Source organism: Sparus aurata, chromosome 3, assembly GCF_900880675.1.
Source record: "Sparus aurata chromosome 3, fSpaAur1.1, whole genome shotgun sequence".
Lineage (NCBI taxonomy): Eukaryota > Metazoa > Chordata > Actinopteri > Spariformes > Sparidae > Sparus > Sparus aurata.
The window spans coordinates 29,641,491-29,668,670 of record NC_044189.1 but is presented as its reverse complement, the minus strand read 5'-3'; the positions used below and the strand labels follow the sequence as shown (position 1 = coordinate 29,668,670).

The following is a 27,180-nucleotide window of genomic DNA, read 5'->3' as shown; positions in this document are numbered from 1 at the left end:
AGCCTTTCCATCACTTTGGTAAAGGTTGATCTTTGTCTCACCAGTCCATAAAACTCAGTCCCAGAACTTATTTGCCTCGTCTCTGTAATCTTTGGCAAATTCCAATCTGGCCTTCCTATTCTTATTGCTAATTAGTTGTTTGCATCTTCTGATGTGGCCTCTGTACTTTTGTTCCCGAAGTCTTCTGCAAACGGTGGATTGTGATATCTTCACTCCTGCCCTCTGGAGGTTGTTGGTGATGTGACTAACAGTTGTTTTAGGGTTTTTCTTTACAGCTCTCATAGTGTTTTGTCATCAACTGCTGATGTTTTCCTTTGCCTACCAGTTCAACATCTGCTGCTGAGTACACCAGTGGTTTCTTTCTTATTCAGGACATTCCAAATGGCTGTACTGGCTATGGTCAATGTTTATGCAATAGCTCTGATTGATTTTCCATCTTCTCTCAGCTTCAAAATTGCTTACTTTTCTCCCAAAGACAGCTCTCTGGTCTTCTTGTTGGCTACACCTTTTGAACTATAAATGCAGTCGGTAAAGGCAAAACCCAAAGCTGAAACTGAGAGAAGACATTTAACGTTATTTATTTTTTGAATAATACATGTGATAGGAGACACCGGGGCAGCAAAAGACACCTCTCAGTCACGTGTTCAAATAATTTTGCTCGCTTGAAAAATGGGTGGGTTCCACCAAAAGGGCCTATCTTGTAAGTTTTATGACAGATCTAGATGAAAATACCTGGAAATGAAACCTGACATACAGATTTCTTGTGTCATATTCATCTTTTGGTGTCAAACCCAAATGATTTCAATGTACAGCAAAAATAAATGAATTTTCCCTTGCTGTTCTAATAGTTTTGGAGTTGACTGTATGGCTTTCCTGAGCAATAAAACATGATATTATGATCCTCCCTATTCCTTTCAGAAGGGAGTAAATTTTACTTTACAAACTTTATATTTGGAGTTGATAATCAAAAGCAATTTGTGTGATGTGCACTTTGTTTCCATGGTGATAGGCTGCTGTAGCTGCCTGCAAATAGAACTAGAAGAGAAAAAAAAATATTTGCAATCAAAATGACATGAAATGTAATTACTTGCTGATAGTAATTTAAACACTTCATAGACATAAAGTACAGTAGGTGTTGTGGTTCCAGCATGGTCAAAATAAAAACAGATGTAGCATTTTTTTAAAACAATATTTCTTAAAAGATTTGGTAACTTTAGTTCTTGTTAAATGTTACGCAGACAGGGGGAAATAGTGCATTTGTTGGGGACACAGCAGAGCAACCTTATGGGTGTTTTAACGTTACACAATAAAATAAATCAGAAAAATCAATGCGTATCCATGATCCTGTAGTTAAGATATCTTGATAACTTGTTTGTTACCTGTTGATATATACTAAGCTTCCAAACTGTGCATAACAATCTGTATTATCATTTGGCAAATCACAATTTGTACACAGTGAAGCCTCACCCTACTCTGCAGCAGTTAAGAAATGCACTGCACTCTGCATAGGTGATGCACTGCGAACATGTATTTTGTCTGTTAATAGATGCAGTGTCCACTGGCCATGTAACTGCAAAGTCCCCAGTCTTAGAATCCATTGGATTTTGTATGAGACAGTATGGTCTCTGCAGGCAGCAGCCAGTGTTTCAGGGATTCTGGGATAGCCAGCGGAAATATATGTATGTTTACATTCCGATTGGTAACATAAAACTCGAAAATGGAGTTGGTCTTGAGAGACAGCTATTTTCAATAAACATACATCTGCATATGAATGCAGAAACATTTTAATAACGCAAAAAAGGCCCAATTGTTCTGAGATGATAGCCAGTGGGTTCCGAGATTGTATTTTGCCCAGTGCGCTCTGCCTCTTTTGCTTTTCACTCTGACATGCAGCCATGCCCACTACAAACAGACTACAAATGGAAACCAGAATGCTTCTGATACCAGTGTTGTCCTTAGCCTACAGATTCTGTATCCCTGACCTGAGTATCTCTCTTTACTCATTTCCAGTCACCTTTTTGTATCTTATCAAATAAAGGTCAGAGATAACCTTATAAATTATAATCAAATGGTTTTTGTTATATGTAAATGAAATCTTTCAAATCAAATACATAATTCCCCCCAAAAAATGCTAAATCTTCATTGCTCAGGCTGCAAGTTACTACTACATGGTAACTATAGCCAGATTGAGACCAGGTCCAATTTTTACCCATTCATATTCATCACAGATGAAGTGATTTGACCTGCATTTGATGCACTACATTTCACAAACACATTTTTTGTGCTCTATTTCTAGTTCTTTAGTGACAACTGAAAGCATCTGTCACAAGATGTGGTTTAAGTTCCTATTTACACTATTTTTCATTTTCAAGGGCTTGAGTAAGGTATACTAAAAGTGGTTTGTGTAACAGATAAGTAACTCTAATATTATTTTGATATGAAGAAAAAATATTCTCATTGTCCCTGTAAGGTTTTAAGGCAAATTTCCAACAGAAAACATGATTGAGTAATGCTCAGTAGATCCTTCCATGGGCCTGCATTGACTCACTCACTCTGAAATGAAGCGTGAAGCTATCTCCTCTGCAGAGAAACCTCATGTTTTTGCAAATCCATTATTTGGTCAGCATCCAAACCTCATTTGCATAGTGTTGGAATGAGGGTGAATAAACCAGCATTCAACATTCCAGTACAACGCCATATTTACACAGCACATACACCTGACTGGCAGTTGCCAGACTAAGCTTGTATTTGCCTGACTTGATTCCAGAGTGGAGTAAGTAAGATGTTTGCAGCATCTATTTGACCCACTGAGGCTTTTTTCTTTCTACTTTGCTCAAGATCTGCCCCTCTTTTTGCTTTTCAAGAAAGCACTGTTCCAGTGACAGACAGGCCAAAAGACATACAGATGTCTGGGATCCTTGCTTACCTCCAGCTATAATTTAAAATGTATTTAGAATATGTTTCACATTGAAATCAGCCCATTAAAAACTGTTGAAACAGATGCCACTTTTCTTGTTTTAACCCATGCAAAGCACCAAATCAGTGCTTTTTAATCAAGTATGCACTTATAAGCAAATCCTATATCTAGTTACTGAAATTACCCATCTTATTTTACTTTTTTTGTTGCTCTTGTTTTATTATCTCTCTCTACACTCCATACAAAGGAGTGATATCAGGAAAGCATCCTCTGCATAATTTTCTGGAAGGTGATACTGTCACACCTTCCAGCATGTGAGAATAGACACACAATATTGCACAACTTGTTAATATTTAAACTACCTAATTGCTTGCTCGTTGTGGGGAGGGAAGCCCTGACAAGTCGATTACCGAGTGCAGTTATAAATGCTCAATTCCGTTCTTTTCCCTGTCAGCTCTCAATAATAACTGTTATAAACTGGTAGGCAAGACACATATGAATTGTGATTGCACTTCCATGGAGTAATAATTATACATTAATATCCTTGAGCTGCAGAACTCTACTGCACTCGGTAATCTACTCATCAGGGCTTCCCCACAACGAGCAAGCTGCTGCAGGAGAGTGGTGAGTTGTGTTGTCTTTTCAATAGAAATCAAGGTAAGCTAGCAGATGTTTGATGCCTCGAACTATGTGCTGGGACCCTATTTGTACTGTTGCTGAAGTTTGGTTCTGTTCTCAGCAGCTTTTCAGGCTATGAGTGGCTTTTTAATGGCGGTTTCTTGGTGGAGGCATAGACTGCAGTGTATTGTTATCGTGCAGTCTTTTCTGAGGTTGCTAAAACTACATAAGCTAGCTTTAAGTAATTGAAATGTTACTTCAGAAAAAGTTCCAGTAGTATAGCCTAGAAAATGTACTTTATTAGTAAAATTGGGGAAAAAAATCGAAAATTCCCACTGGGATTGTGAAACTAGTGAAATAGAAGGTTGGGACATAACGAATATGTGCACAGACAGCAGGTGAACTAGTGTGGTCGGTGAGCTAACCACTAAAATGCTAGCTCGCCCTATCTGTTTCAATAGCTCTCTCACATATGTCTTGCTAACTGTCATCCGGCAAACTAACAGTAACCCAAAGTTAAGGTAACCAGCAAGCAAACGTTACGTAAGCAGGCAAGGTAGCTTGGTTACTAATTGGACAGTGAATACATGATACACTGTACACTGTATTAATTAAATATATTTTGTTCAATTGGTCCTTTAAACAAGCCATTGTGACATCTATAAGGTTGTGATGTCACAGCTGTAAAGTTAGGCCTCAGCCCTTAAGTACTGCTGTAGTTGCAAAAGCATTTATTTGGAGACACAGTGGCCAGTGCATGTTCAGTGCTTTTCAAAAGAGACACTTAAAAGTGTGTTCAGACAGAGGATGAATAGAGGTGCTGCAGCAATGGACAGCGTGGAAAGAATAATGTGTTTGAACATAAAGCATACAAGCAATTTCTCGGAGATGCCCAAAATAGAAATATAAACCTGAAAATTAGCATAACATGAGATCTTTATTAATTTTATTTTCACACGAGAACAGCAGTGTGTTGTTGCTGTAGATGGGCAGCTTTAGAGCTGTGCCTGTTCCTTATCCAGCTGTTGAGGAGAGCTGTGTGTGCTGTACAGTGTAGGAGAAATCAATCTTCCAGGCCTTGTGGCCCCAGCTGTTGGGTGGAGATGAGCCTGGTGTTTTGCTTGTACGTATGCTGGGAATGTTATGATGCTGGAGGTCTTACTGTTTGAATGTATGTGGGCCATTTTGGCCATCCACTGCGTTTCCACATGTTGTGTAATTTAGGATTTTCACTGTGTGTGCTTGTGTGTGTGTGTGTGTGTGTGTGTGTGTGTGTGTGTGTGTGTGTGTGTGTGTGTGTGTGTTTGTGTGCGTGCGTGCGTGCGTGAGTGTGTGTGTGTGTTTTTGTGTCGTAAAACCTGGCAGGGTTCCTAGCCAGCGAGAGTTGCACCAGTGTGGTAACCAGGTTTCTGCCCCAGAGACATGGAAACCGACCAATCAGAGGAGTTTTGGAGAAAATCCTTGGGTGCCCATTACTGACCTATTTGCAGTTAGGCAGGCTTTGACACTCTTTTGCAAAGCCTGTAACTATCAGAGCTGTCTTATTAGGAGGACACATAGAGTTGGATCAAGTCACAACAACACATTACTTTTGTGTAGTCAGTTACATTCAAGAAGCTCTAGTTCTGTTTTCAGCAAAATCCTCTCCACATGAGTTTTTCATTTTAATTGAACGTGGGTTTTTTTTCCCCATCTTTGTTTTCCTGTATGTCTTTCTGATTTTACTGCTTGGAATGCTGCAGCGAACTACTTCCTGCACGTCTGCCAAGAAACATCTTGTACATCCAATGCCTTGCCATGGTAATGGCAGCCTGGCACCAATCATGCCTCCATCCTTTTCCTTCCCTCCACAGCCCTGCCTGCCTGTCTGGGAAAACCTAGTGTTTACTGTAGAGAGCTGGGCAGTGCTGCAAAACCAGTTGGAGGAAAACCCAGATCCAAATTTAACCGGTTTATGGCTTTCTGAATTTAGAACTTGAGTACATTGCTCACTTCCCTTACTATATATTAGCTTTATGGTGAGACCTTGAAACTTGAACTACAAAGACTAATGAGCAAAACATCTGTTCTTAAACTACATGGAAGACTTTCTAACAAAGACAAGCTTTAACTGTGTGCTTCTTTCTATGAATAAGCTCAGCTTTGAGGAACACGATGAGGCATTCACTGAGCAATTGTATTGCCTTTATTAGCAACTCCTAAAATAACAACAAAATCTTGGGTGAATAGATGAAATTAGTTCTTACATGTCAAGTTCAGTATTGACCTGCAGTCCCTTAAATGTAGGCCTGCAGGGACTGAGGGAGAGGAGGCAGAGTATAAGGAAAGGTGAGCAGTTTGGGTGCAAAGATCAGTTCTTGAAATCCTTGTTGTTGTTCTTGAGTTCAGACTGCAAATCCCTCCCTGTGCAATGCTACCCATTGAGCAGTTTGTTCATTCAAAGTCACAGACTGCACACAAGCGGCCACGTAATGGTGCTGAATTACAGGATTGCTTTCCAGTGTCATTTTCAGGCCTTTGCTATGTTGTTACCATAATTCATTGTGCTATTGATCAAATAGTGCATAATGCGCATTGTGCTTTCAGAGATTGTGTTTACATACTGTTCTGAATAATAGATAATGCCTCCCTCAAGGTCTTGTCTGGGATAAGTTGTTGAAATGCATCTTCATATGTGACTTAGGAAAACAGTAATCCTGTATACAGGCATTGTAGGAGTGCAGTCAGTCTATCTGTACCACCAGAGCTATCTGTACATAAAATCAGGACCATATTAGCTTCAGTTATGATAAAATGTTTTTATGCCTTATTTACTGGTTTCTTGCAGTTATTCTATCATGACTGAGTTATCGTGTGGTCGGCTTAATACTGGTCTGTGTGTGCAGTGTTCAACTGAGAATAGACAGCTTAGCTGCTGTTGCTGCTGGTTTGCTACTGCACTTTCTTGTATTTTTGTTCATTCTTTTGTATTTTGACTGTGGACTACCAGTTTTCCAATGATTCATGGCAGCTAGAGGTCTTCACTGAAGATCCAGTCCTCATAACCAAGGCCTAAGCTGGGGCCTGAGCTGTGTCCAAGTACATTCAGTATATATTCAGAAACTACTTTTCTGCTGCTCTCTCTCTATTCAAGTCGACCACATCTTGAATCCTGTCCAGGTTTATTTTTTACCAGGTCTGCCTGCTGCTGGGACAATTTCACATTCACATATTTATCCATCTGGTGTGATGGTTTTGGTGTGAACTGAGCCTTCTCTAAAATATGATAAAACTAGTTTAAATTCAAATTAAAAGACTAAAATGAATCCTGGTGTGTTTCCCTAGTTAGTGTAGTTCCTTTGGCTGCTGTGAAACATGTCAGTCAGTCTCTGTTGTGGACCAAACAACTGGAGTGAGACCACTTAAAAAACAGGGTCTTTGTCCACTGCTAGGGTGGGGTTGTTTAGTTTGTGGAAGCAGGTGGATTAATCTATTGGATATGTTATTTTAGCAAGATTTTTAAGCTAAACTGCTAATAAATCCATCAGCTGATAGTGAATGAAGTCTGGATATGTTATTTTAGCAAGATTTTTAAGCTACACTGCTAATAAATCCATCAGCTGATAGTGAATGAAGTCTTTTCACAAAAATAGTGTTCTGTGTAAAAAATGTAAATACTCAAGTACATTTTTTGGAGAACACAACACACATACTTTGGAGAACACAAATGCGCATCATCAAGAATGTGCAGGGATTTTCTCTGATACATCAGGTAGTCAAATTGTGTGTGTTTAGTGCTGTGTTATACCAGGTAACACAAATGAACACATGGGCAATAAAGTGCAATGAGCTGTCAGCCTCCGGAATTTGATTCCCCCACGAGGGTCCTGATGAACTTATGATGTAGAATGACATCACCAAAAAGTTCTACTTGATGAGTCATCAGTCAGTATGATTTAATCTCTATAGCTTTGAGTTCATTTGGATAATGGAGCGAGAGAACGAAACAACCCAGAACTCACAGGAAACAAGGAAACGATTTACACAACTACTTAAAGGCATCAGAGTTCTTCAAACAAAGTGCTAATCAGATACGTACAAATGTTTGTTAGGTCTAAACACTCAACCTACTTTGGTTAGGTTTAGGCACTAAAACTACATTGTTAGGTTAGGAAAAGTATTTTATTTGTGAAACTTATGTAACATGTGTGTTACACTGGAAACTTAAGTTACATTATGTAATATTTAGACACAAGTTAACTACTTTAGTGAGGTAAAATAACTCACGATTGACTTTTGGTTTTACATCGGGTGCGGACTGCAGTCTCCTGTGTAAAAGTCCTTTGTTTGACCCATTCATCCACAACATTCCTCACCTTACTTCCCCCTTTGCTGCCGTAATAATTACTACCACCACTAGAGGTCACCCTGCAATCAAGAAAACCTAAATATGGGTCATAATAAGCTGCGTCCACAGTTGACCTATATGCTATTTTTTCTGATGAGCACAGGCTGCTCTTTCTTCATTCATCACAAAACTGTGTCACAAACGTCCTCAAAGAGAGACTGACCGACAGTATGCACAGTTATTCCCCTTTCTACTAATTATCACGTCCGGCCTCTCTCTAGGACAATAGGCTTTTCAATCCAACCTCCAGTGTGACCATTTGGAGCAGGTACCTAAACACTTAAAACGTATTTGGAAGACACTGTGTACAACCGATTTAATTACTGGGACCTTCAAAAAACTGTTTTCCTGGTTTGAATGCAGTCTATCTGTCATAACAAATATGACCTGCCAGTCTGTTACAAATAGGTGGCTGCACTAGGAACAAACCAAACCACTGGCTTCATTTTCAGTTTAGCTGAATCTGTCAGTTAGAAGCTAACCTTGTGAGACAAACAGTAGCTCCACACATTAACATTTTGTGTGTCCTTGCGGCTAAAAAATAGATGTAAATTCCATCTGTGGGCTTAAAGTGAACTTACAGGCTTTCTGGGAGTCGAGCTGTGAGAATTTGATTTCCAAATGCATCAACACATTTTCACACAACCACAGAGAGTCTTTATCACACCTGGAACAATTATGACTCCAGTGTTTGTGTCAGTTGGGGTGCACAAATATTTGCTTTGGCAGCAAAAATCACCACATGATTATTTGTTGCACAGATGGATCTACTTCACTATTAAGTTGGCACATGTTTTAAAGCTTTTTGTTCATGTATTGTACCACTTTCATATTAACAATCATAAAACATACACAGTGAGGAAACTTCAATCTGGCTGAAATCTATTCCTCTAATGGTTTCATAATCTGTTTGATGTAAATGCATTAATTGCAAAATATCCCTTTGATAAGACGGATTTGTTGTGTTAAAACTCAGAGATATTTTTCCTCCTCTCAACTCTTGTTGAACAGGTGTTGCAAATTGAAAACGTGTTGTCTCCCTCTGAAATTGTAAAGAAAAACATCTACTCCAGCAATGAAATGTTAGGCTCTTTTGTCTGCACAATGTGAGTCTGCACAGTAGCAGTTTGATGTCAGTAGAGTATGACAGCCTGCTGCGCTTCTTCTTTTTCTTCTTCTTCTTCTCCTTCTTCTTCTTCCTATATGCCTCAAATATATCTTCCGATATATATATTTAGATATAGATATTTCATGGAAAAACTATATGTGTGGGGCCTAGTTTTGCCAGAGAACTGCTAACATTTGATGTAATGATAAAAAATATCAATGAAGACATTAGCACCAAAACAATCTGTTGATTTATAACTTCATAGATTGACAGAAAATCAATTCATAGCAATTTTGATATTTGAAGAGTTATTTGTCATTTATCAGGTAAAAGTGTCAAACATTCTCTGGTTCCAGCATTTCTGTTTTATATGACTGTAAACTGAATATCTTTGGCCTTTTGGACTAATCAAGAAAAAAAATCCATAATAGATATTTGAAGACAAGCAGACAAATAGCAATATTATTATTTTGTCTACAATCCACATCCAATGGTATAAGATAGAGGCCACCTGTCTGATGAAGTGTGGCCTCAGTGGTTTGCAGAAATGATATTAAGGTCTTCGAGTTGATGTAACAGTGCTACAGTGACTATGATGAGCCCTCCTGCAGGGGGACTCTCACCCCCCACCCAGACCTGGCCTCCATCTGGCCGCTGGCAGCCTCGTTGTCACATCTGGCAGGAAGCAGCAGCGGCTGATCACTGCTGACATAGACTACGTGCACATCTATTCCCTGTAGCATTCCCCCTTCACTGTGAGCATACACTCTAAGCACTTGTGGTGAAACTAATTCACACACTGACACCCATCAAATAGAGATGTACACACACACAGAGGTCACACTGGGGTCAGGATTTTTACACAGAGTCATCCAGCAGGCGCTTGTATGTCAGTGCTGTGCTGTCGCAGCATTGCTGAACAGTTAAATGCCAGCTAGAGTCTCGGGAAGGGATAGATGGCAGTACAGGCAAGGTCAATGTTAACGATGCTGCAAGGGTAACTGTGTGACCCAGGTTCGATGGGAGACAGAAAGATGTAGCAACATGTTATTGCATATTGCATGCCTGAATCCAATATGCAGTTAATTTTTAACCAGCATATTAGCTTCCAGTCTTTTATTGTAATCTTATACAATAGACACTAAGGGTGTACCAAAATATCGATACCACGAAATATCGCGATGTTTCGCCTTGAAGTACTTTATCGATACACTGGCGCCAAATATCAATATTTAATAATATTTAAACTTTGCGGTCAGTGTGTGTGTGTTAAGAAGAGCCACTGTGCAGTATACACTTTGTTTTACTTAGCTGTCATTCATGTGAAATTGATTGACAATGTTTTGTAATTCTTGTGAAATGCATTCAGTGCAGTCAATAAATTCTGAATTTATTCAGTGACACAGATCTCATGATGTATCTTTGATGAAATTTCTTGCAATAAATCGATTATCGCAGAATCACTGTATCATGATATTATCATTATCATGGGCAAAATATCGTGATAGCATTGTATCGCGAGGTACCTGATGATACCCAGCCCTAAATGACACAGTGTGATTTATGCTTTGGGGGGGTGCTTTATAGGCCTGCACAATATGAGGAAAATCTGCGATGTGCGATAACACTGTTCAGCATTGCGATGACGATATAACTTGCAATAAATAAACAAATATTGAAGTTTGCATATTATTAACTACACAGTTTATGATGGCTACGTTTTGAATTGTTCGTGTCTTTATGGTTGTATTGCAGGTGGTGATGGAGGTTGGTTGTGTTTCCTCTAGAAGTTGCAACAACTGCTCGGAATCTTTTACACAGTACCTGTGTTTGTAACACGTCGTCTCTCCTGAATCCAAAATAAGTCCATATAGCAGAAGTGCTGTTTCTTTTCACCACAAGGTCATCGTCGACCACAGTTTCATCGCATTTCTCTCTTCCCTCAGCCATCATAACCTGGTAACCACCACCAAACTGATGCCGATTCATTTTGTCAGGGTAGCTTACGGCTAGCTGGGGCTTCGTCTGATTGGCCCTTGTATCCGGGGCTCTGTCTAAATGTTGGCATGCTTAAGGTGCAAAATGATTTTTCTTATTCATCGCATGTCAGGCAGTCTTTTGCAATGTGTTTATTACACATGTTCATATCGCGATGACGATGAAATTTCAATTTACTGGGCAGCCCTAGTGCTTTATGTGTGTGTTGCTCTCACTGTGTATGCATGTGTTTTTGCACATTTTCCAAACACTTTATTATTTTCAGTTCATATCCAACAGCATACCCCCCTGCTGTTCCAATGCTTGTATCTAAATAAATCCCCAAGGCTCTGAGGAGCAGAGTGGAGTCAACACTGTCTCCTGCGATTTACTTTAGTACTAAATCCTAAATTCTACTAAAATTATCTGGCAAATATCTTTTGAAGAAAATCTAATTGTTGCATGAATTATGGTAAATGAAAATGCTTTTTTCCAGTCCAGGGTTTTAATGAGTGTTGCACCTTAACCAGCTGAACTGAGTTCTCTAAGCATTAGAATAAAAATATTAATCATTCTTTTCTTACCATAAGTGGATATTGAAGGAAACAAATAATGAATGTTCTGCAGATATGTTGGTAACACTTTATAATAACCATCATTAGTAAATGGTAAATCTATAGTTAAACTTAAACAAGCATTTGTTTATTGTAAGGTTCTCACTGATGTTTATAATACTTGTAAATGATTATATAAAATAAATATAAATACTGAGTACCTCATCTATAAACATTATTTGGATTGACATTATAAAGTTGTAACTGATGTCTTAAAATTGGGGCGGTCATAACTACTAATTTAGTAATTACAGGAACTTGTCCTTGTCCTTGTCCACTTTACTTGCAATTAAGTTTAATGACAACAAAGTTTCAATACTTAGACGTTCATCAGGTTATCTTGAGATAACCTTGAGATAACACATAAAGTTTATAAAGTGGTACTATGTATTGTGTGCCAAGCACCCAAGTTCATGAATGAATAATTAACCACTACATTAGCAGATTATCAATAAAGAGGCAATCATCGAGTCAATACTAAAATACATAAAAAATTAACAAATTCAGCAGGTTATGTATAGCAATGTATATAGTCTATTTCATGACAGAATAAGAAAAAAATTAAATGCAAAACTTTTCATACATTTTTAAGCAGGAAAATAAATCACACAAGGCAGATGACTAAACACTACCGAGCATACTGAATGGAGAAGGCACACTCCAGCCAGTGATTCTTCCTGTCCAACAGTTAACATTCTTTCTCAAACCGTGCACACTGGTATGGTTAATAGTCAGATATTATACCATGGCCACCAGGTTGAAAAGATAATCAGCAATACAAAGTAAAACAACTTATCATATCATCATTACTAAATGGTAAGTTTATAGTTAATTAAACTCCAGTTAATAGTTATTCCACTGTTATCAAACAAATTAAATATTTTGGAAACAGTTTATTTGTTTATTCAGCTATTGTTTATTGTAAAGGTGAAACTGAGCATTACAAGTTCTTAACTAATGACTTTAAAAAGAATTTCATTGTTTGCGAAAGTGAAAGATGATGTGGTAATGATGGTTACTATAAAATGTTACCAATATGTTCAACATTTTGCTTCTTTACAGATATATAATATATAACATATATATTCTTTACTCGTTGTATATAATTACACCAATGCAATTTAATGACAAAGTGTGAGTAGAGAAAATCACAAGATAAATTAAAAGACAATTATATTGAAGTAAAAAATTGTACTACATGAAATATGAAAAAAAAAAATTAAAACATGTTTTGGTGTGTTTTAATGTATAATGTATGCACATAATAGGGTAATTATTTCTGTTTCACTGTCCTGTGTGCTGTGTTTTATAGACAATTGTGCTGAATGCTTTAGTGCCTGATCATTTCATAGAATACATATGCTCTGCTTGCTTATGTCATATTTCAGTGACTGCTCTCTCTGTATATTATATTTTAGTCTGCCTATGTGTGGTCTGTCCATGAACTAAGGATGAAACATTACTCATATTAACATATTTACAGCCATGTTTATTAGAGAACAGTGTGCCGGTATATAACCAATATATATAAGTATATATTTGAGTACAAATAAAACAATCTATATAAGCGTTTTATCATTTAAGTTATCGTTCAAGCTAAAATTCCAAACGTGCCTTTTGTGAAGATTCGCTTGACTTCAGACTAAATTATTTTTTATTCTTTACTTGATCATCATCGGAAACAAAAAACCGTATTAAGAATAATTTCTTAATGAACCAGACGACTTGTGCCTTCAGAAATATTTAAAAACAACACAGATACGAAAGAACCAAATTACATCATTCATCTTAAATCCTTCAGACTCAGCCGTATGTTGCTGCAGAGCGGCGTTTTCCTATCAGTGCACTGATGCAGACTTAATGACATAAACAGCAAAAACAGAGAACTGCTGCGTCAAACATTTTCGTTTGTCAGAATTAAATTTTAGTTGAATTCCACCATCCTCTGCTGATCTTGATAGTATTTTGGTCTTCTTTCCCTCCCCTCACTTGCCCTCCCTCCCTACCTTCTCTGCATCTTTTCCCTCTTTTTTTATTGTGAACAGCTTACTGCAGTATCCTTAAAGTCCCTCTGCATGTGTCCTGAGTTGTCCTCTCTTACCCAGCATGCACCGCAGCGATCTGGAGCTCTGTCGGCTCAGGATGAGCGCACACTTTTGATGTCGGGAGAGAAGGGGGGGAGGACAGGCAGACGCTATGATGCTGCTTTATATACTCCTTTCAATGGTTTCCCTCTGTGCCCACTGCTGTCATCAATTTGAAAAGGGCTTTTTTTCACCCTGAAATAGTGTCCATGAGGCCGAAAAAAAGGGGGGAAAAAAACTTGGTATCGCTGCAAACTGAGTCTGGGAGCCAGCACGTTGTCCTGATGTGACCCACACTCGCTCGCACAGGCGAAAGCAGCAACTGTCAGGCTGAAAGGGAGGTGTGTGTCTGTGTGCCTGTCTGCCTCTGTGCATGTGTATTGTGTAAGATAGTTATGTTAGTGGGGAGAGAGATGTGTGAATTTAGATATCTTTCTTTATCTGCAGAATCACAATGCTGGACATTATTTTCCACACACAATTTAACTGCGTCTCCTACTGCATTCTACAATAAAAAACAAAAAAAATACCACACACAGCTAATTTGCTCTGAGGTTGTAATCTTTCCAGGCATTTATCCTGATCGTATCATACATTTTGGCAATAATCTTTTTTTTGTAATATATTTTATTGATTTAACAAAAAAAAAAAAACATACAGCACATATACAGCCAGCCTGCAAAACAAAAATACGCTAATTATCATACATGAATTGCACATCATAAAAAAAAAGTTTTTATGGGGACTATACTGAGAAAAGGAAAAGAGAGAGAAAGTAAAAGCATTCTATGACTTGTGAAGGCAAAATATGATCGCCGTTTCTGCAGCAAATCAACAAGATCACCAGGAAGGTAATTCAGGAAAGGTTGCCAGACACTATAAAACAAATCGTCATTGCCCTTTAACGTACCACTGAGGTGTTCCATAGGAAAAACCTTGAATATTCCCCTGTAATGCTGTGTTATCAAAGGGTTTTTTTCTTTTATCCATTGAAACAGAACACATCTCCTCGCCAAAAGGAGAAGTTTACCCATTAATGTCCGCTGTCCTGCAGATAATAAGAGCTGCCCCATAGGTATATTCATAAGAAATAAGACTGGTTCCAGCTTTACTGTTTTGTGGAAGATTGAGCTGAGTTCCTTAGTGATATTTTTCCAATATCTGGCTATCAAGGGGCACTGCCAAATACAGTGATAGTATGTCCCTACCTCTTTTTTACACTTCACACATAGGGGGGATATCTGGGAATTTATTTTGTTTAGAAAGTGAGAGGTGCATTGTAGTCTGTGTAATATCCTATACTGGTTTTCTATGAGTCTATTACAAGTAAAGATTTTCTTTACAGATTTAAAGGCGTCTGACCATGCATTGGCATCAAGGTCAACCTCCAAGTCCCTTCCCCATGACTCCATATACCTGCTGGCAATGAAAGGATTAACAGAATATAGTTTTGCATAAAACAGGGAAATACATTTTCTACTGTTCATGGCAGTTAAATTAAAATTAAGAAGGAAGCTATCAACTAAATATTGATTGGTCTGTTTGGAATATAAGATTATTTTTTACAAAGCGTCTCACCTGGAAAAAAACAAAAAAATGATTGTCTGGTATTCTGTATTTAGTCTGAAGCTGGGTGTATGGCAAAAAATTACCATTTTCCAATAATTCATTTTGACAATAATCTAATAGTTGGGTAATCATTTCAAATACAAACAAATGTAGATGCTGAAAATTGTGCGAAAGCTTATTGTTTTGGTTTTTATAAAACATAATTGCATGAGGCTTTTACTCACAAACGTCCTCTGCCTCGCTGCGCTCACTGTCACTCCCACTCTCATTCTGCGGTGCCGTCTCCTCCCACAGAACGTCATCCTCGCTACCATCCAATGCATTTGATATGCAGCACTTTTTAAATCCACTGATGATGCTCTCTGGTGTTACTTCGTCCCATGCCTGGAGGATCCATTCACAAAGCCGACGTACAGCTGGCTTTTGAATTTTTCCAGACGGTGTGAGTGCGTGATCACCGGACGGGAGCCATTCGGTGTACCTCTTGCGCAGATTGTCCTTGAAAGGCCTAACACCTGTAGCTGGCTGGTCATCCCCCTGGTATGATGACTAAGTCGCCATTCATCTTCCTCACCTGAGTTTTGACAGCATTAGTCAGGTGTCCGCGGAAGGCATCCATAACAAGCATGTTTCTCTTTTTTCTGAGAGCCCCGTGCCATGTTCCCTACACCACTTTCAGCCAGTCTACGACAAGTTCACTCTCCATCCAGCCCTTTTCCTGGGCACGTACTACAATGCCAGCTGGCATTGCCTCTTTCGGCGCTGTTTTGTGTTTTAAAATCACATATGGGGCAACTTTGTCCCGTCTGCCAGGCATGCCAACATGACAATGACGCGACTCTTTTCATTTCCAGTTGACTTCACAATAACAGACTTCTCACCTTTCTTGTGCACAGTCACAGGTGTAGGCATGTCAAAAAACGCAGGGGATTTGATCAGCATTGCCGATCTGATCAAGGGGGTATGAGTGTTTTTCCTCAAGACAATCACATAGCGCTGAAAAGATTGCAGCTTCTCTCCAAAGTCTGAGGGCAGGCGCTGGGCAAGGCTGGTTCTGCACCGTAATGCATAGCGGCTATGGCGCATCATCCTTCTGCACCAGCCGATCCTAGCTTTAAACTCGGTGGTGGGTATGTCTAAATCCTTGGCAATGTCCAATGCTTTCAGCTGGATGATAGCTCTGGTAATGGGCATGCCTTTGTTTTGTTTCTCAATCACAAACTCACATACCCTCCTGTAAATCTCTTGGAAGCTTTTCTCTGACTGTTCGCATTGAGTGTGCAAGAAATTGTTGTTTTATATTTAAGGCGTTTTATGGACTATCAAAATTATTTTGATAACTTTTTGTCAGGGGGGTCCACACATGCTACATGCAAAGTTTGGTGCAAATTGGTCAAATTGCCTAGGAGAAGTTCAAAAAAGTACATTTTTCATTTGTCCCAATTTTGCAAATGGAAAGTAACAGCGAAAATGGGTGTGGCTTACACCACACGATTCAGCTCAACTCAGGGAACATGTAGATGTAATGTTCAACAATGTGCTACATATTATGTCGGATTTATGGGCCAAAAATGCTTTTGCACTGAAAATAGCGCCACCTGCTGGTCAATGTTGGTGTGTGCGTTACAGGGGCCATTCTATAGCACCTCTATGAATTTCATTTCCATAAGTGTTATGGTGTGGGCACAGTGCCAAATATTAAATTAAACGGCCACCAGAGCGCCACCTAGTGGTGGATGGGTAAACCCTTCGTCAACTGTCCTCAGGACGGCACTGAAAATAATTGTACAAAGTTTCATATTAATCCGATGAACCGTTGTTGAGATATAAAATACTTACATTTAAAGAGCACCATTTTGTGGTCATCGCCCAAAACTTTGCACAGGGCCTCAGGGGCTCATGGGGAAGTAGCAACCTGAGTTTCATGTAATTAGACCACACCAATGTGGAGATATGCAACACTTCTGCAGGAACTTGTTATTTAATAACTTGAGTATTGTTTGGACGATCAAAATTCTTTTAATAACTCTTTGTCAGGAGGGTCCACAGATGCTGTGTGCCAAGTTTCGTGCAAATTGGTGAAATCGCCTGGGAGGAGTTCGAAAAAGTAGGTTTGCGACATTTTGCAAAGAAGCGAAAAAAGGCGTAAATGGATGTGGCCTATACCAATTCACTGAACGCGTGGATATAAGGTTTTTGAATGTGCGACAAATTATACATGGGAGTTATTAGCCAAAAAGCACTTTCCTTAATAACAGCGCCACCTAGTGGTGGAAATTCAGGACGACAATAGATTATAAAATTTTTCGCCAGGTGTTAGTTATATTCCTAGGTTTGTGAGTTTTGGGGTATGTTCAGGCAGTGAAAAATGCAATCGTTTGGGAGAAGGAAAATAAAAAAAACAAATAATATATAATCATTCGAAAAACAATAGGGACCTCGCAGGTCAAGACCTGCTCGGGCCCTAATTAAAAGTGTTTTTAGGGGCTTTCAACAAATCATTCAATCTTCATTAGTACATAGATGCATGTCACCTTATCGCGGTGGAGAGGTTTGCGTGTCCCAATGAACCTGGGATCTAGGTTGTCAGGAGCCATGTGCTCCCGGTAGGGTCTCCCAAGGCAAATTGTTCTCAGGTGAGGGGCCAGACTAAGTATGATTCAAAATACCCCATGAGAAATAGAGGTGTGAGGCGAGAGACCCTGCCCACGTCCGGAGCCAGGCCCGGACGGAGGGCCCGTGAGCGAGCGCCTGGTGGCCAGGTCTGCCACAGGGCCCGGCCGGGCACAGCCCAAAAGAGCAACATGGCACTTCTCCCTTCCCCATCCCGTGGACCCACCATCCGCAGGAGAAACCACTGGGGTCGGGTGCGCTGCCACATGGGTGGCAATGGTGGTGACGGGCCTCGGCAACCCAGACCTGGGCGGCAGAGGTTGACTCTGGGGACGTGGAATGTCACCTCTCTTGGGGGGAAGGAGCCGGAGCTGGTGCGGGAGGTTGAGCGTTACCGGTTGGATCTGGTGGGGCTTGCCTCTACGCACAGCATTGGCTCTGGATCCAAACTCCTGGATATGGGCTGGACACTATTCTTCTCCGGAGTTGCCAAAGGTGTGAGGCGCCGGGCGGGTGTGCGGATACTCACAAGTCCCCGTCTGAGCGCCGCCGTGTTGGAGTTTACCCCGGTGGACGAGAGGGTCGCCTCCCTACGCCTAAGGGCAAACTCTGACTGTTGTCTGTGCATATGCACCGAACAGCAGTTCGGAGTATGCGGCCTTCTTGGAGGTCCTGGCTGGGGCCCTGCAAGGGGCTCGATTGGGAGGAACGGCCTCCCCGATCTGAACCCGAGTGGTGTTCTATTATTAGACTTCTGTGCTAGTCACAGTCTGTCTATAATGAACACTATGTTCGAACACAAGGATGCTCATAAGTGTACTTGGTACCAGAGCACCCTAGGTCGAAGGTCAATGATCGATTTTGTGATCGTATCATCTGATCTTCGACCGTGTGTTTTGGACACTCGGGTGAAGAGAGGGGCAGAGCTGTCAACTGATCACCACCTGGTGATCCGACTGAAGTCCCGGGGACTCCTGAGGCAGTTTTGGGTGTACCGACGGGCCCGAAGGCAGTGTTGGGCACGTTACTTTTAAAAAGTAATTAGTTATAGTTACTTCTCCCAAAAAGCAAAATGCGTTACTTTTATTTCTTCCCCCTTTTGAGCTCGGCAGTCATTTTAGCATACTCGGCATCTACATATGTATTTAGAAAATGTATTTCTGCATGGCGGACCGGCACCTGCTCTCCCTGATATTTTGCCAATGAGTGCTCTGAAGGAGTCTGAGTCAACTGTTGATAACGGGAGCAAGTTCTCAACAACATACCTGTCTATCATTGCATTCAGTTCACCCTTTGTCACAAGTTTTTGCGAAGCTGTTAGTGGAGCTCACGTTAGCCACACCTGGCTTGCATCATCAACAGCGTCAGCAACAGAGTTTTTGGCCAGTGTTAGTTTTGTAGAAGCGTGTGCCGTTGAGAGATGCTTCATTAGATCAGAGTTGCTTACAACGGACGTGGACAAAGGAGATTAAACTAGTGTCTGTACTTCCACTTTGAAAACGTTAACTTTCCCCCCAGACTCGCCATTGCTGCAGATCACCTCTGCTAGTCTGTGTGTGTGAGACTGCTGTGTGCGTGTGTGGCTCGTGTGTAAACCGAACATTGCCACTGATTGGCTTAAGAACTCTCACTCAACGTTAAAGAGCCAATCACCATCACTTATGTGGTTGTCTCGCCCCTCCCTCCTCCCTCACCGGAGGAAAAAAAAACAGCTCTGCAGCTCCGGTGGCTGAGAGCCGAGTCAGATGACAACAGCTTCAATGATCAACTTCAGTTTGTAACGTGCCACATTTAATAGTCGGCAACGGTAACAGCGTTGTAACGATGGAAATAGTAATTAGTTAGATTACCCGTTACTGAAAAAAAGTAACGCTGTTAGTAACGCCGTTTATTCTAACGCCATTATTCCCAACACTGGGCAGAGGCAAAGCAGCGGGTGTGGGAGGAGTTCGGCGAGGCAATGGAGAAGGACTTTCGAGTGGTGCCAAAGCGCTTTTGGAAAACTGTCCGCCACCTCAGGAGGGGGAAACGGGGAACCATCCAAGCTGTTTACAGCAAGGATGGGACCTTGTTGACTTCGACTGAGGAGGTCAAAGGGCGGTGGAAGGAGGACTTTGGTGACCTCCTGAATCCCACTTAGCCACCCTCTGTAATGGAGACAGAGCTGGAGGATGATGGGGTATCATCGCCGATTTCCCTGGGTGAAGTCACTGTGGTAGTCAAACAACTCCACAGTGGCAAAGCCCCAGGGATCGATGAGATACCACCAGAAATGCTGAAGGCTCTGGGTGTTGAGGGGCTGTCTTGGTTGACACGCCTCTTCAACATTGCATGGGGGCCGGGGTCGGTGCCGAAGGAGTGGCAAACAGGTGTGGTGGTCCCTCTCTTTAAGAAGGGGGACCAGAGGGTGTGTGCCAATTACAGAGGTATCACACTACTCAGCCTGCCTGGGAAAGTCTACTCCAAGGTGCTGGAAAGGAGGGTCCGGCCGATTGTCGAACCTCAGATTGAAGAGGACCAGTGGATTCCGTCCTGGTCGTGGAACAACGGACCAGCTCTTTACTCTGGCAGGGGTCTTGGAGGGGACCTGGGAGTACAATCTCCCAGTCCACATGTGTTTTGTGGATCTGGAGAAGGCATACGACCGGGTCCCCCGGGATGTTCTGTGGGAGGTGCTGTGGGAGTATGGGGTGAGGGGGTCCCTTCTCAGGGCCATCCAATCCCTATATTCTCAAAGCGAGAGCTGCGTGCGTATACTTGGAAGTAGGTTGGATTTGTTCCAAGTGGGTGTTGGCCTCCGCCAGGGCTGTGCCTTGTCTCCAATCCTGTTTGTGATATACATGGACAGGATTTCGAGGCGCAGTCGTGGTATGGAGGGGTAACAGGTCGGTGACCTTAAGATCGCATCACTGCTTTTTGCAGATGATGTGGTCTTGATGGCATCATCGGCTGTAGATCTACAACACTCACTGGATCAGTTCGCAGCTGAGTGTGTAGCAGCAGGGATGAGGATCAGCACCTCTAAATCTGAGGCCATGGTTCTCAGTAGGAAACCGGTGGATTGCCTACTCCAGGTGGGGAATATGTCCTTGCCCCAAGTGAAGGAGTTCAAGTACCTCAGGGTTTTGTTCACGAGTGAGGAGTTGATGGGGCGTGAGATTGACAGGAGAGTCTGTGTGGACTTGTGCATGCCCTAGACTCGTGGAGTGCTGTATCAGAACGGAACTGGAGCGAAACGGAACCATCGCTCTGGCCTTTGGATTAAAACCTGCTCTGCGCTCCCACTATATTTCGCACGCTCCGCTCCCCACTCACTCTGCTACGCTCACATGCTGGGGACCATGAATGTCACCATGTTTCATGGTAACCTATGTGATAGTTGTTGAGATGAATTTGTGTGGACCAAAGTAGTTGACCAAATGAGAAAAACTACCCAAACTAGTTGAATACAAGCATAATTTCAAGAGGAGGCATTCATTTCAATGAGGATCATATTCAGGTTGGGTTCACAAGGTCTTTCAGCCTCCAGCGTGGCTGGCTTTCAGCTTTGTTGTGCGCTAAAGTGAATTTTCGTCCAATGCAAAAATTCAAAGGTCAGTGCCACCTTTGGCATGTAGTTTGACTCCTGTATTTATGTTCGTACTTTCACCTTTTTTCTTCCAATCCCCTTTGTGCAATTGAAGCTGTAATGAAATTCTCTGCTTTCAGGTTAATGTTGACAAACTAAACACTTTCTGCTGCTTCACATTGAAAGCAGCCACAATACGTGTAGCCTTGGTACTTGAGGATAGCGAGGAATGGAAGTTACAGCAAGAGTATGATGAAAAGATTAGGAACTACAGGCAACATTCTCTTTTGCAGTTTGGGTAAAACTGAAACACATCATCAAGCAAGAAACACCTTTTACAACACAGCTACTATCACATGTAAAACTGGACAAAGACAAATCAATACCACCAAGTGTCTGTACTGCCAACACAGTCTTATTTTGAGTATTGATACTAACAATATGTCATAGGTACATAGGAAAAAAATTGATATGTGACGAATGAGATCATGTTCTGTCCACATGAACACTCAGTGTGGCTCTGTTCATCTCTTGCACAGTAGTGACATTATTCATTCACACAATTAACACATTTGTTCTTTACCTTTGAAGTCTGTGCTGTGTTTTTGCACAAGATTCACATCAAGTTATTATCACAATAATTCAACATGAGTACATTAGCCATTTTTAATTATTGGGGTTACCCCACTTGGAAATTCACTGGCTCCTTGCCTACATCCAAGGCCATGGCACTTCAATACTGGTAAATACATCAAGATGTAGACAACACAGTCCTTCATATGTGTTCAATAGGGATGTTCCTAACAAGAACGTTCTGTGGCAGTTCAATGGAAGTTTGAAAGAGAGCATTTTTCAACAAACATATCATATTTGAAATGCCACTAAAACACATCTTAGACACAACAGATATCCAACACTGTAAACATCACCAGTAGATGCTTGTTTTTCATGAAGCAACATTTCATAGGGGAATTTGTTTGGTGAAGGACAAGATCAAACTTTGAATAGGAACATTAAGATTGAACATGGTTATTTGTAATTACGTTCAATCTCATAACTTACGTTACGTGAGTGACATACATTTGTCACTTACGCTATTTTACGCAAGTGACGTTATTTACGTACATGAACTTAATTAAGTAACATAACTTAAAGGAACTTGGGGCAGGATCACGAAATAAGACTCAATAGCGACACGACGGCCGTTTGGGTAACTGCAGCCATCAGCCAAGCCGGCGCGGGAGCGCGCATGAACTCTTCACAGCAGTGCAGCTGATGCTGTGACACGGTTATTTGTTTGCTCGCTGTTCACGCGACCGTTTACTGCAAGACTTCCTCGCATACCTCCGCGGAACTACCTTGGTAGCCTACATCAGCGAACAGCATGATGTCAAGAGACGAAGTAAGTAAACTAAGTGTTTATCTTAGTGCAGCTTTTGTATGTTTCTTTGACAACATTAGCGCATCAATTCAGCAAAACGACAGTTGTAATGTAAAGTACACTTACCTTACACTGGCCAAATGGTTACTAAAGTTCAAATTTCACCAGCCACGGTGAATAACAAGCTAGCGATAACCATTGCTTTGTGATTGAAGCTAATGTGACTGCTAACAATGTTATGGTGTTTGACGAGCATTTGGCTTGTGGCTGCAGCTAATTTCTGACTGTGGTAATTACCAACATAGCTAATCTTTATAACATTGGATAAAGCTTGCTAACAAGCTGACATTAGTGTGCAGTCATTATCATGTAACAGCAATAGTATGATTCAATATCTCAAGCCACGTTATGTGCCAGTGCCAGTGAGATCATTTGTGAAATCATTTCCATTATAAGACAATATAAATGGTATGAATAGCACTGCGCCATAACAAAGTAAATACAAGGAAAACACAAATGTCATTATGTCATAACTGGTATTATACTAAGTTGAATCAGAATAAAAATAACATCAAATAAAATCAAAACATCACTTTGAGGATTACTAAAGTTATTCTTATTAGTATTGTTCTCAATGTTTTTTGTTTCAGGATTTGGAATTGACTCTGGAAGGAGTGGCACACATGGAGATGTACTGCCTGGATGAGGGTACACTGCGTCTGGTTAGGATGACGTGGAACAACATCTTTGCTCTGGAGGACAGCCAAGATGTGGGCAGCGATAACCGAGAGTTTCGGTTTGCTTCCTACCGGCGATTTACGATCTGGCAGGATGGGCATCAGAGAAGAGGGAACTGAAGGCCGATACCGAGCTGCTGTGTTCTTCGTATCTGGTTAAACTTCCCTGACCCCTTTGCAAACTACACAGGTTACAAAGAAGCTCCATTTAGGGTGCATGACTGATATTTTCTCCTGTTTTGTGTCCCTGTGACCACAATACCTAAAAAAAACCCATTTCTTAGCCAAAGATTACACTTTCATCCAAAAATAAAAACTATTTATGTACATTATGTATTTTTATATTTATTTTCAAAGTTTACAATATTTTTCAAATTTGCAGTATGTACAAAGTTTTATTTTGTATTTTTTTACATGTTTATAATAAAATAAATGTGTGGTAAACAAGACAGTCTTGTCTTCTCTCTTTTCTTGCTCACGTCTCTGGATCATGTAGCTGAGGCCTTTATGAAGAGAAGAGAACAGTAGCATTAGAACACATACCAATGCTCCATAATCAAATCTGGTAATTATTATGTTATATTATAACATTTTACAATGTTTTGTCTATATTCTGAAAAGATTGAAATTCCTAATGACCAAAACTTAGAAAGTGAAAACATACTAACCCCTCAGACACTGGTTCAATTGGTGATAATCGATGAGAGAGTTTAGCAGCTATTCGCTTGCTGGGTGTTGATGCTCTCATCTCCTTACTTCCCCGAGTAGCAGCTTCAGGAGTCTGCTTCTTCTGATAGCTGGAAAACAGCAATATTTTAAAAAGTTAGAGTCTCAGTCAGCAAGCTGGCTGTGACTCTGCTACCTTGGTGTCTTTTCTCTTTGGTCAGAACAACTATGGCCATGCAATGTTTGCCTGTAACAATAATAATATCAAAATACATGCCTCAGTCAGTACTATTGTGTGTTTCACTTTTACAAACAATTTCTCCTGCTTTACTTACAACGTAATGTATAATGTCTGGAGCAATCTTGTGTGTATGGTACAACACGAGAAAAATAAAGGCTAAAAGCTCTATTGATGAGTTGAGACCACTCTTTTAGCCCACCCACCCCAAAGGACTCAACCACACAGACGTGCTTCACAAGCAAGGTCGTAATAATAATAACAATAATAATAACTTTATCAGACCTGTAGACACGCACAATATCAATTATTATATAGCACCACCTGAGCTCGTTTACATTGTGCACTTCACGGTTAGCTCTAAACTGCCTTTTATTCAGCTACATCACAACAGTATCATCAACTCGTCAACACAATAGTCCCCAAGCCATAGCCTGTAAATACCGTTACTGTACACCCCAAATACTGTATTTACCAGGGACAGGAACGAGACGGGAGCCGGTGCTGTGTGTATGATATATTTCACTGTACAGATTGTAAAGCCCACTGAGGCAATGTGATTGTGATTTTGGGTTATATAAATAAAATTGATTTGATAGCCGTATCACCTACACTCACGAAGCAGCCGGGAAGCCGGCTTGCTGTGTGTAGCTAGCGGCTAATATGACTACACAGACCCAAACAAACTGTTAGCCTGTTGCTACAGCCAGCTGCTAACGTCGCCTCCCAGATACAAGTTGGGCTTTCGGTCCCATATCTAAAAGGGCATATTTCTAACTATTCGGTTTCAGACTGAAGGACCGTGGAAAATGCTGTCTGTAACTTCTCAGTGTTACAAGCAGTGGACTAAGTTACATGTTAGCGGCTAGCACTACGTTAGAAGCTGACGCTACTTTGCACTTTAGCTCACTCCGAGTCCTCGGTGATCTCATAAGATTCTCAAATCAAGCTCTAAAAATGACCTGTAATGTATTCTTACCTGGTTACAAGGAAATTAGCCATGTCAGCATCCGTTTTCAGTCCCAGCCAAGCTGAAGCTGCCTCCATGAGTCGAAGGCATATCCAATGTATATTCGCGTGCCAGCCCGGCTTTAGTCATAACTTCTTTTAGACTCACGACTTGCTACTGATAAAAACCTTCGTTTTCTTCTTCGTATTACTTTTTAGTGGACTTTGTGTGGTGGTGGGTCGTTTTCCGGCCGTAGCAGAGTCCATAACAACACAAACAGTATTTCCGGTCCACCACGCTTGTCTTCTTCCGGTCTCCAAGCCGTCGAGGACGCGCATTCAGCGTCAAATAACGTCACGTCCGCAGGGCTGAGCTGGAAATTCGGACCCCGAATAGCAGTACATCATGCAGCACACAGCCTGTTCAAGGCAATGGGGAGATATGTGTGTGGGCTCATTCTTTTTGGTTTTGAACGCTTCATCACCCATTAGCATTAAAATACTTATAATGAATGTTTATTTTTTCACAAATCCTGCCCTAAGTTCCTTTAAAACCAAATCACTCTTGACTCTGTCACAAAACAAAATGCAAATCCTAGTATCAGAGAAAGGGTACCCCAAGTAGCCTCTGACGACTATGACTCTTCTAACTCTTTTTAGTAGGGCTTCAAGAAGTGATGCTAGAGGGGTAAATACAGCTTTAGGGCCACTGAGCAGGCTGCTGTATTTGAAGTGTACCACCTCAGAAAATATTGGACTCTTCACGTACCACCATTATGATTGACATTAAAATACAGTAGCATTAGCCAACTCTATTTAGCTTACTGTTTTGCCACTAGCACTCATGTTCAGTCCATCTTGCCACCACAGTCTGAGTTTAGCTTGCAACTTGTCATGGATAACATATGTGCTCACAAACATGGCTACGGAGCGGGCTGAAAGTAAACATTTACAGACAAAACATATTTTTAATCAAATTTCAGTTTTATATTGTGAACTGTATGTTTTTATATGAAACCACTCGAAGGACCTTGCATACCACAAGTGGTACACTTACAACAGTTTGAAACTATTGGGGCTAGACATTTCAGTAAAAATTATGCAATTTAATGTTATTTTAAAATGTATACATTTAGGTTACAACTAGTATTGCTGTTGATAATTTGCAAGAGTAGCAACATTTAATTGACTAATCTACTAACTGTACACATCCTTAATGTTTAGATTTATGGATGATTTAGAGCAATTTCATCTTCTAGTTTCAGAGCTCTTCTTTACCAGATACAAAGTTGCACTGCTTTTTTCAAGCAAGATTGATAGAGTAACTGTGGAATAATCATTATGCCCAGGGTTTTGCACTGTTTCCTTACAGCTAAAAGGTTATCTGGTTTAAACCTAACTGAATGCTGCTTCTCTCTATGTTCACATGGTTTCCTTCAGTCCTTCATTCTCCTCCCACACCAAAACACAGGAACACTGTCCTTCACCAAGGCACTGGCCTTGAAAAGGAAAAGAGGATATAATTGATGAATTTTCTCATACAATCAAGGATCTTTTGGGTGTTTTCCCCATTGAGAATCACTAAACAAAAGAACATTAAATTGGTAAAAACACATACACACATACATACATACATACATACATACATACATACATACATAAAGCCAAACACAAACCTTGAATTGAAGAAATCCAGCACTATGGATTTGGATAATCTTAATATTGTGGCAGAAGGAAGAGTTGCCTGATATTTAG

General features: G+C 40.7%; 1 protein-coding gene and 1 long non-coding RNA gene across 14 annotated transcripts in view; one reads left to right on the top strand and one right to left on the bottom strand.

Annotated features, from left to right (window-relative positions):
* thrb (thyroid hormone receptor beta) overlaps window positions 1-27,180 on the top strand; it is a 161,225-nt gene that overhangs the window by 77,925 nt on the left and 56,120 nt on the right. The gene's annotated exons all lie outside the window — the stretch shown is intronic.
* Window positions 24,025-25,503, bottom strand: LOC115578827 (uncharacterized). Its single transcript, XR_003983540.1, has 3 exons — window positions 25,457-25,503; window positions 24,242-24,370; window positions 24,025-24,076 (listed from the first exon to the last, which is right to left on the bottom strand). It is a non-coding gene; the product is annotated as an uncharacterized LOC115578827 (long non-coding RNA).